At 46.6% G+C, this 11,119-nt stretch overlaps 1 non-coding gene across 1 annotated transcript; it reads right to left on the bottom strand.

Annotated features, from left to right (window-relative positions):
• Positions 1-6,539: 6,539 nt before the first annotated feature.
• Trnat-ugu (transfer RNA threonine (anticodon UGU)) lies at positions 6,540-6,614 on the bottom strand. Its single transcript has one exon. It is a non-coding gene; the product is annotated as a tRNA-Thr (tRNA).
• Positions 6,615-11,119: the final 4,505 nt, after the last annotated feature.

Here is an 11,119-nt window from a genome sequence, read left to right as displayed (position 1 = left end):
CCTTGACGCTGCATCATAGACAGGAGTGCCTGTGATGGTGTACTCAACGACGAACCTGGGTGCACGAATGGCAAAACGTCATTTTTTCGGATAAATCTAGGTTCTGTTTACAGCATCATGATGGTCACATCCGTGTTTGGCGACATCGCGATGAACACACATTCGAAACGTGTATTCGTCATCGCCATACTGGAGTATCACCCAGCGTGACGGTATGGGGTGCCATTGGTTACACGTCTCGGTCACCCCTTGTTCGCATTGACGGCCCTTTGAATAGTGGACGTTTCATTTCAGATGTGTTACTACTCGTGGCTCTACCCTTCATTCGATCACCGAGCGTGGTGGCGTAGTGGTTAGACACTGGACTCGCATTCGGGAGGATGTTAGTTCGATCCTGCGTCCGGTCATCCTGATTTAGGTTCTCCGTGATTTCCCTAAATCGCTCCAGGCAAATGCTGGGATGGTTCCTTTGAAAGGGCACGGCCGACTTCCTTCCTCATCCTTCCCTAATCCGATGAGAACGATGACCTCGCTGTCTGGTCTCCTTCCCCAAACAACCCAACCCAACCCAACCCAACCCAACCCAACCATTCATTCGATTCCTGCAAAACCCTACATTTCAACAGGATAATGCACGACCGCATGTTGCAGGTCCTGTACGGGCCTTTCTGGACACAGAAAAAGTTCGACTGCTGCCCTGGCCAGCACACTGTCCAGATCTCTCACCAATTGAAAACGTCTGGTCAATGGTGGCCGAGCAACTGGCTCGTCACAATACGCCAGTCACTACTCTCAATGAAATGTTGTATCGTGTTGAAGCTGCATGTTCAGCTGTACCTGTACACGCCATCCAAGCTCTGAGTCAATGCCCAGGCGTATCAAGGCCGTTATTGCGGCCAGAGGTGGTTGTTCTGGGTACTGATCAATGAATGCCCGTTATCATTTGCATTTCTTCTTGGTGTAGCAATTTTAATGGCCAATAGTGTATTATTTTGGTTCACAGATTTTTATGTAACACGATGTGGTGATAACGGTTTAAATAATAATCTGCAATGAATTAAGCATGGTCTCTGATAACCCTAGGAACTATTCTGCCACTTGTCAGTAAAATTGCCTTCTGATGTTGCCAAAAAAGTAAAGGATGCAGGTTTAAGTCCTGTAGCCTCAAGGAATAAGACTGAGTATGAAAATATATCAATGATACGATTCATTCATGACTTTGCTATCCTCAACGAAAGTGAAAAAAATATATAACGTTTTAAATGTAGCTGAAGTTCTAATGAACACAGATTACGGGCTGAGAGTAATCTGACGAAAGAGCAAAATAATGAGGAGTAGTAGAAAGACATTAGCGATCAACTAAAAATCAAAACGACACATGATTGAAGAAACAAGGAGAACATAAAAAGCAGATTAGTACAGGCAAAGAGGGTATTTCTGTTATACTAGTATAAAACATCAACCTTAACTGAGGAAGGAATTTCTCCCAGTGTACGTCTGGAGTAAAGTATCGTAGGGCAGTAAATACTGGGCTGGAAACACTGTAAAAAAACAGTATAGAAGCGTTTGAGATCTGGCGCTATAGAAGACGGGTCTCCACAGAATCGGCGACGAAAGGAATTTAAGGAGAACACTGACATGAAGGAAAGGCAGTATGATAAAGACATCTGTTAAGACATCAGGGAATAACTGCCATGGTACTAGAGGGAGCAGTAGAGGCTACAAACAGTAGGGGAGGACAGAGATTGGAATACATCCAACAAATTATTGAGGACATTGGGTGCAAGTGTTACTCTGAGATTAAGAGGTTCGCGCAAGTGAGGATTTCTTGCCGGACTCAATCGATCTAGGCAGAAGAGTGACAACTCAAAAAAACCCTTCACAATCAGTCTGGAAACAACTGCTCTTCCTTTCTTATGTGGTCTTTACCTCATCTGCCAGATCCCCGTATTTCGCCATATGCTTTACAAATTATGGGCATGAAGAATGTGGCTTGCTCAGCTTTGTTAATTACTGCAATGTTTTATCCGTTATTATGCTGTGGTTCCATTTTCTACAACAATGGATCGAATCTGTAGTATGGATAAAAGTCTTTCATTCTGATATGTGAATACATGAATGCCATCCTCCGACCGACAGTGCAATCTTACCGGAGACATATTTGCGAGGCATTCTTCTTCGTGGATGACAATTTGCGCTCCCGTCGTGCACACCTTGTGAATGACTCCCTTCAGGATGACATCGCTCGACTAGAGTGGCCAGCATGTTCTTCAGACATGAACGCTATCGAATATTCCTGGGATAGATGGAAAAAGGCTGTTTATAGAAGGCGTGACCCACCAACCAGTCTGAAGGATCTAAGCAGAATCGCCTTTGAGGAGTGGGACAATCTCGACTAACAGTGCCTTGATGAACTTGTGGATAGCATGCCACGACGAATACAGGCATGCATCAATGCAAGAGGATGTGCTGCTGGGAATTAGAGGTAGAGGTGTGTACAAGCAATCTGGACCAACACCTCTGGTCTCGCTGTACGGTGGTACAACATACAATGTGTGGTTTTCATGAGCAATAAAAAGGGCGGTAATGACGTTTATGCTGATCTCTCTTCCAATTTTCTGTACAGATTGCGGGACTCTAGGAACCAAGGCGATGCAATCTTATATATATGCATGGTCCTACGAGACAGCATTATCAGCACCTGACAGTGTTTCGAATGGGTCCTCAACGTCCAGCTCCACGACGCTAGCTGGTCGAATCGTGCAGTATCGAGATTTTGGGGGGATTCGGATGTGGATAGTGCCCCCCGATGTTGGGCAGGCATGGCAATGTGAGAACAGGCATACTCTTCGTCAACTTTACGGTCGCCCACCAGAGAGAATCCATTATTGGGAACCAAGCACTTCGTAACCGCTTCACCTCTGCACTTGTCATTTGAGGACAAGTATGGCAACTATGCAACATTTTGTGTCATCTTGCACCACTGGTCGCAGATGAGTAGCAGCCGGACCAGGGAATTTCCGTCCTAAAAAAAAAAGGCTCTGAGAACTATGGGACTCAACTTCCGAGGTCATCAGTTACCTAGAACTTAGCACTACTTACGCCTAACTAACCTAAGGACATTACATACATCCATACCCGAGGCAGGATTCGAACCTGAGACCGTAGAGGTCTCGCGGTTCCAGACTGTAGCGCCTAGAACCGCACGGCCACTCCGGCCGGCCCTAACAACACAATACAGCTCCACTTGGAGTGGTGGAGTGACCCGAAAACAGATAGGACCTGTGTGGGAACATCTCGGACGAGTGCATGGATTCAGGCTAGAAAGTGTGCAGCCTCATAGAGGTAAGTGGGTTCAAACTGCCACGTTATTTGTAAAGTTGTCTCGACTCTGTAATCGCTGAAGTAACATCACTTATCCTTCCAAAGCGAGAACTTTAATTTCGTTTTTTTCCTCCCCTTCTGGATGCTTCACTTTTTGTTCTCGGGCACTATAGCTTTTGTCGTACTGGTAAGAAATCTGCAGCGCCTCGTCGAAGGTCAGAGCGCGTCTTGCGAGAGAGGAGGGGGGAAGGGTGGGAGGGAGAGGGAGGGTGGAAGGGAGAGGGAGAGGGAGAGAGAGAGAGAGAGAGAGAGAGAGAGAGAGAGAGAGAGAAGGGAGCACCTGCACATATGAGGGTAGGCGAGGGTTGGGAACTGGGAGCAGGGTGACGGCCCTGCGGCAATTAAGCCCGGCGCCGGTGGCCGACCGCCCAGCTGTGGCAACAATGCCGCAGATAACAATTTACTGCCGCGGCTAGCCAGCCAGGCCCGGCGCTGCTCGATACGACGCGCGCCTCAGGGCGGGTACCGCGACTGCGACGTGCTGGCGGAAACGCCTTTATCTTTCCGCGCACACTACCTCAGGCCTTAGCAGTTTACGACGGTGTCAGCAGATATATCTTACAACAGCAGCATCTGAGGATGTGACGTGAGTCATTACACTGCTGCATAGTGCAGCGTACCTCACGTGGTGCTTCTTTTTTCGTGTTCCTACAGGTTTTCTTTCACTGGTCATCCTCGAAGAGGATAAGGAGGAAAGGTGCACGCTTCGAGAGGTTATAATATTAGTGATTTTGAACAACTATTCCGAATATTTTCAGAGATAGAAGACAACGGCCTTGCTGCGGAGGTAAGTGTGGTGTCACCGCCAGACACCACACTTGCCGCGGTCCTTTAGTAAACGTCGGACCCGCGTGTCACCACTATCAGTGATTGCAGACCGAGCGCCACCACACGGCAGGTCTAGTCTAGAGAGAGCCCTAGCATTCGCCCCAGTTGTGCAGCCGACATTGGTAGCGATGGTTCACTGTCTACATACGCACTCATTTGCAGAGACGACAGTAGCGTAGCCTTCAGCTCCGTCATTTGCTAAGACCTAGCAAGGAGCTATATTCAGTTACTATAATTACTTCAAGAATTTATTCTGAACAGAATATATTGTGACTCATGTACCGTCAAGAGCGACGTTCATCATTAATGGATTAAAGTTAAGTATCAAACTAATTACGTCCGCTTTCTGAATTCTCATTCCTTGTCATGTTCCAGACCTCACGTCAGTATAGTTCTTCCCTCCTCACGCCAGCCTGCGTGAGCTAAAAAGCGTGCATTTTGGCCTCCACTCCTAACACGGTGTTGGCTCTTCTGCTAACACAAAAGTAACACTAGTTGCCGTCAAATCGCCCAAGTCAAGCGCTGTTGGGCTAGGTTAGCACTCGGATAGGCGCCTGTCCGTGTCTCTCGTGTGCTGTTGACAAGCGGGTTTCATTCAGCCCTTGTGAGGTCAACTGGAGTCAGAAGCAGCGGCTCCGGTTACGAAAACTGACGACGTGAAAGAGGTCTGCTGACCTCACACCCTTCCATATCCGCATGTAGTGCCGCCTATTGCAAGGTTCCAGCGCAAGCGTGTCGATGTACAAAAGTAGACTACTTTAAATTTCCGTCGAACAAACTCCTATTCATTTTTTCCCTCTAGGATTAAATGTCAGCGCAAAGAGAGAGCGAGAATACTGAAAATCTCGAGCATGCACTTTAGCGTAGATAGTTTTTGTAGGCCAATTTCAAGCTGTTTCTCGACTTCAGAGACCACCATGTCCTGTATAAAACTGTTCGTCTGAATTCCTTTACAGAATTGTGGTACGTTGTAAACTATGACAATATTTGAATTATACAGAAAATAAATAACAATGAAGATTAAATGTGTTCTGTCTCGGCAACCAATCGGAGTAGGGCCTGTGTCCATACGAAGTTTTCTGTTCAGAATCACTAATACTATCAACCGATCAAAGTATATACCTTTCTTCCTGACTCATTATTTACTAATTGCCCTTCCCAAAGATACAAAGGAACAAATAGATTCCGTCTTCCCACTTTTTTTAGAAACGCGTTTGAACTGTACCACAAAATCAAGATACGATCATATGCAGTATTAAATGTGTGCTTCCGGGTGTATAGCCAAGTTGTTGTTTCCAGTTTTTCACAGTACATTATTTCGACGAACGACTTAGTGATCTTCTTCAGGTGCTGTGACTTGCAATGTTATTATGTACTCACTGCAGGTCTCCAGCCAGACTCCGAACTACTACTGGTCTCGCGCCGCTATTTGTAGCTGACTGTGAGTTGCATTACCGACGCTTATTACCCCCATTGATGCTCTAGTTTCTCAGAGCCCGCAGAAATATTCTGTCAAACAATAGTTCACAGTTTGGTTGGAGTCCAGGCCGAGAAAACCTGAGAGAGCATCCCTCGATGAGTAACGGACTAATGGAATCTAGTTCTTATACTGAAGGGGGGGGGAGCAGGTGGCGGAGGAGGGAGGGAGAGAGAGAGAGAGAGAGAGAGAGAGAGAGAGAGAGAGAGAGAGAGAGAGAGAGAGAATCATCATGAGTAGCGCAGAGAAACTTGCAAAACATTTTCACTTTGTGTAACGAATGTGGGAGTTCTCTTCAAAACAGTATAAAGGCAATGTAATACATACAATCAAGAGAAAGAGCTGGCGAGAATCTGACCAACATCTACTGGTTCCCAGCAATAGAACTATACACACTCGGCTACAAGCGTTTCTGTTCGTATGTTTGATAAATTTTAAACTTGTATATTTAACAGTGCTCCAAAATCTTGGCTGGTTTTGAGGAGGGCATCGTACTGCTTTAGGAAATTTATTTCCACGTAATAACCTTCAGATCCTTTAAATACAAAGAAATTCGAAAAGTGTCATTGTTGGGAACCAAGCAAGAGAGAGGCAACAAATACCGTGAAAGGCTGCCAACGCACAGGCACAACCATTCGCCTGGCGGCTCTCAACTTGGTCCAGCAGCCTCCAGATGTCGCTGAAAAACCCGGATCTATTCTGCTTTCGCGCGACTTCCTCCAGCGGATCGTACTCGTCCGCTGATAGAGTGGGCACCAACCAAAAGGCAACGCAATTACAACTATATATTAATATATCTTCAGATGCTGACGGATGTTGATACATGCCAACGGGGACATGTGAAAAAGTTTGCCTCGACCGGGATTCGAACCCGGGATCTCCTGCTTACATGGCAGACGCTCTATCAACCTGAGCTACCGAGGGCACAGAGGATAGCGCGACTGCAGGGACTGACTATCTCGCGCACGCCTCCCGCGAGACCAACATTCTCACCTTATATTCCCACACACTACATTCGTAGCGTCCCTACCCAACGAACTGATTACTCGTGGAAGACATTCTTACCAAGTCCCGTAAGAGTTCGGGTAATATGTGTGAATCAGCACAGAAGAGGAAGGTCATGGCCGGTATTTCCAGAACTATATACTTATACAGATATGGTGTCTGTTCTTTCGGACATATCCCAACAGACACCATATCCGTGTAACTATAAAAGGCAACGCTGTCAACTGCAGACTTCTTCGCTTCCGCCTCACAGTAGTGGACAAGGAAATTATTCTGCCGATGGGCACCAAAAGACGAAACGCTGCAGACACACAGACAGTTCTGCTCCAGTAATCAGACAGTCGGGAAATGTCAGTTAGAGAGTACCGTTCAGTGCTTGCACTTAGCTCAGAACAGTACTCAGAACACTACCTCCTGACCTACCAGTCGCTGTTTACAGAGGAATCTGACTACCGGCTGCCTGCTCAATTACAATCACTTACAGTGACAAATCGCAGACTGGAAAGTTATTTAGATATCACTGATTTAGACTTTGGACATCAAGTGCCACACATCAAACTGTACAAAAGTTAGCTCTCGGTTTTTTTTTTTTTTTTTTTTTTTTTTTTTTTTACATCCTGCTATTCCTAGCAATATCAATGTATTTTTTATAACGTGCATTACTGGGGGTGGGGCCGGCAGGAGTGGCCGAGCGGTTCTAGGCGCTTCAGTCTGGAACCGCACGACCGCTACGGTCGAAGGTTCGAATCCTGCCTCGGGCATGGATGATGTGATGTACTTAGGTTAGTTACGTTTAAGTAGTTCTAAGTCCTACGGGACTGATGACCTCAGATGTTAAGTCCCATAGTGCTCAGAGGCATTTGAACCCTCCCACTTCTTCGTATTGCGAGGGTTAACAAAAGTGATTCATTATTTCTTATTGTGCTGTCACATCTTCATTATAGTGACGACGTATCTCGCAAGTGATTAATAATCGTAGTATGGAACAACCACCACTATGGAAACATAGCAGGGAAACAGTTTTATACTGCTGTGGATGTTGAGCTGAATTAATAGTTGCTTTCAGTTACTACATTCACAGAAGTCATTCCACAAAATCGTCTTGTTACATCGAGACACGTCCCAAATCTGAATGCTGAGGCGTTCCCTGCTACCAGTTTCGGCCCCATTACCTATTTGAAAGATTATCAGACGTTTCGTATTTAACGCCCTGTCGACGTTGATTACATTCAAGTCTGCACGTCGCATAATTAGAAATAGGGCACAAATTCGGAACACACGAGCATGGGGTAGAAAATAGGCCTTTGCCGTTTCTGTGACATCATCGCAGGAACTTGTCAAATGGTTAAAATGGCTCTATGCACTATGGAACATCTGAGGTCATCAGTCCCATAGAACTTAAAATTACTTAAACCTAACTAATCTAAGGACATCACACACATCCATGCCCGAGGCAGGATTCGAACCTGCGACCGTAGCGGTAGCGCGGTTCCAGACTGTAGCGCCTAGAGCCGCTCGGCCAAACCGGCCGGCAGGGAATTTGTTATAAGTCATTTATAGAAACTGAGGAAAACCTACAGAAGAATTACTGGACGGAGCTTTGAGACCCGCACCTCCAAATACGAATCCTGCAACTGAACACTAGAACACATTCTTCGATAAAATAGTTGGTGTATTCGAAGAAAACAACTGCGAGAAAGAGTATGAACGGAAACAGGGTGCCACTAGCTATTACCCTATATGTTCGATGCGAATATCCACAGACACCAGAGACAGACGTTTAGAAATTTTAATTTGCGTGACAGCATGATGATGCAGACGTGTGCAAGCTTAAGCGTCATCACTGATATCTGACACCGCCAGAGGAGAAAGACGGTATGTAACCGAGGGTAGCAATTAAATGCAAGGAGCCGTGACTTTAATGCAGCGAATCTGTTTTCGTTTTAATTTTTTCCCCCTGGAAACACGCGCGCGGGATTTTTGTGCGGCGGCGGCGGCGGCTGCTGTCGACTGTCGCGGCGGTGAGCACGGAAGGGTGGCTGCTGCTGCTGCCTGTCCCGCTGTATCGATTAGGCAAGCAGGCGGGCTACATGCAACGGAGGGCATGCTTGCACGCCCCAACACGGAAAAATGGAAGAGCGCGCCAAGTCTGCGCAGCGCCCACCGGCCACGCGCCCTAGCAGCTGCCGGCAAACCACGGCCCAGTCACAACCGCCGGCTGAAACACTGTGCAGTCACGTCCGGAAAACAAACATCACCTTCCCCTTGCGTAGAAAATAACAATTCTCGATGCTACTTTTCTGCTAACTCCTGTGTGTGTGTGTGTGTGTGTGTGAGAGAGAGAGAGAGAGAGAGAGAGAGAGAGAGACTGACGTATGGACGACATAGTAATAAGCATTGCTGACGCAGAGAAACAGCTGACTGATCTGAAAGCAAGTAAGTCACCAGGTCCGGATGCAATCCCAATTCGGTTTTACAAAAAGAGTACCCTACGAGAATCGCCTCTTACTGAGCGTGCATTTATCGCGAATCTGTCGTCCAGTGCAAACCGACTGGAAAACAAAGCGCAAGTGACTCCTGGACGTGAGAAGGATAAAGGAACGGACCTGCAAAATCAAAGACCAATATCCCTACTTTCGGTTTGCTGCGGAATCCTTGCACATCTCAGTTCGATTGGAATAAATGTTCCTGGGACCGAGGAGCTGATGTCCACGAATCAACAGTGTTTTAGAAAGCATCGCATCTGGGACCTGGAGTGAACTCTACGTTCCAACTCATCGCAAAAAAGACGGTCTATGTTCAAGTCCGAACTCTGGGCGGACCATACATATCAGTAACGTTGTTGTTTTATTCAGATCTCGCTCGAGCTACTGCCGGGTCTGGTTTGTTACTATGAATTGTGGCAATGTTAGTTGAGGAGGGTGGCTGGAGCCCCTTCCTGTCGCCACCCCGTACCCCCTCGGACGAAACTAGTGTACCCCAGCTGTCTGCGTCAAGTGTAAACTGTGAAACAGTGCGAGTCGTGTAACTGATGCGGAACGTGGGGACCAGCGCAGTACTCACCTAGTGGGATGTGGAAAACCGCCTAAAAACCACATCCAGGCTGGCCGGAACATCGGCCCTCGTCGTTTATCAGCCGGGCGGATTCGATCTGGGACTAGCGCGCCTACCCGAGTCCAGGAAGCAGGGCATTAGCGCTCTCGGCTAACCTGGAGGGTATATCAGCAATGTTACTGCCCGCAAACAATTGCCTCACGGATGCTGTTTTATGACAGGGTGAATTGTCATGCTGATATAATCAGTCAACGTCTCCCAATAATTCTTCTGTCGTTTGCAGTACACAACACTGGAAAATGTGTTCAGATCCTTCCGTATTTAGGCGCAATAAGCGGACCACACCCTAAACACGAAATACACCCTCACCGGTACACAACCTTGTACATACTTCATTGCTGGCAGTATACATGTTCGCAGATAACTGTCCCGCCAACACCAGTCCCTTCCAAAGGATTGACAGAGGGCATAGTGTGTGTGATTCATCATAGTTTACAGTCATTCATTGTCCAGTTGGTCGCCCTTTAGACCACTTCAAGCGTAGCAGATTTACTTAATTTTTTTACTGCCACCTTCAGTAACGCTCGACGGTACCTGTCCGTCAGTATTCGATGCCTCCCCAATGTTGGTTCAGCTGTCGTTGTACCCTCGAGTTTCCATTTCACCATCACATCATAAACAGTAGACTTGGGCGCCTGTAGAAGGATTGAAATGTCCCGGAAGGATCTGTTAATCAGGTGACATAGAATGACTAGTCGACGGTCGAAATCGCTGAACTCTCCTAACCCACCTATTCAGCATTTACTGCTTCTGTACAGACAACACAATACTGTTCACCTCCTTTTATACAGGCGGGTCCGCCTTTCGTGGCATCTAGTTGTCTATTCAGTACTACGTAGGGGTATGCAAACACTTTTTGATGAGACGGCGTACATTTGGCTATTAAGATGTGGTATATAGTACGTAACACCCGTTACGAATTTTTCCTGCTGACCGTCTCGAAATGCATTTCGCCTCTTTATACTGTAAAATTCGTTCGTAGAATTACGTCCCTCAGGAGTACTGAAGAGCTGCACGAATAACTAGCAGCACAGCGGTTTACTGAGTAAGACTAACTACAACTTCTATGTACTCACAATTGGAGGAACCTAATGGAGAGAAACTTTTTCTCTAGTCCTCATCGTGATAATAACAGATGTTTCTACTACCTAAGCAAGATAAGTGAAATCCAATTTTACAAAACATACTACATCGTACACAATGACACTGACAGAAAGATTCATTACTGGCCAAGCCTATCCCACCCGTATCCTTTCTCATTCCCGCAGCGTATGCAGGAAAGTTTCTGCAGAGTTAAGTAGGAAAGAAATT

Source organism: Schistocerca gregaria, chromosome 3, assembly GCF_023897955.1.
Source record: "Schistocerca gregaria isolate iqSchGreg1 chromosome 3, iqSchGreg1.2, whole genome shotgun sequence".
Classification (NCBI taxonomy): Eukaryota; Metazoa; Arthropoda; class Insecta; order Orthoptera; family Acrididae; genus Schistocerca; species Schistocerca gregaria.
The sequence above is the reverse complement of the archived record's forward strand: the minus strand, read 5'-3'. Positions and strand labels throughout refer to the sequence as shown.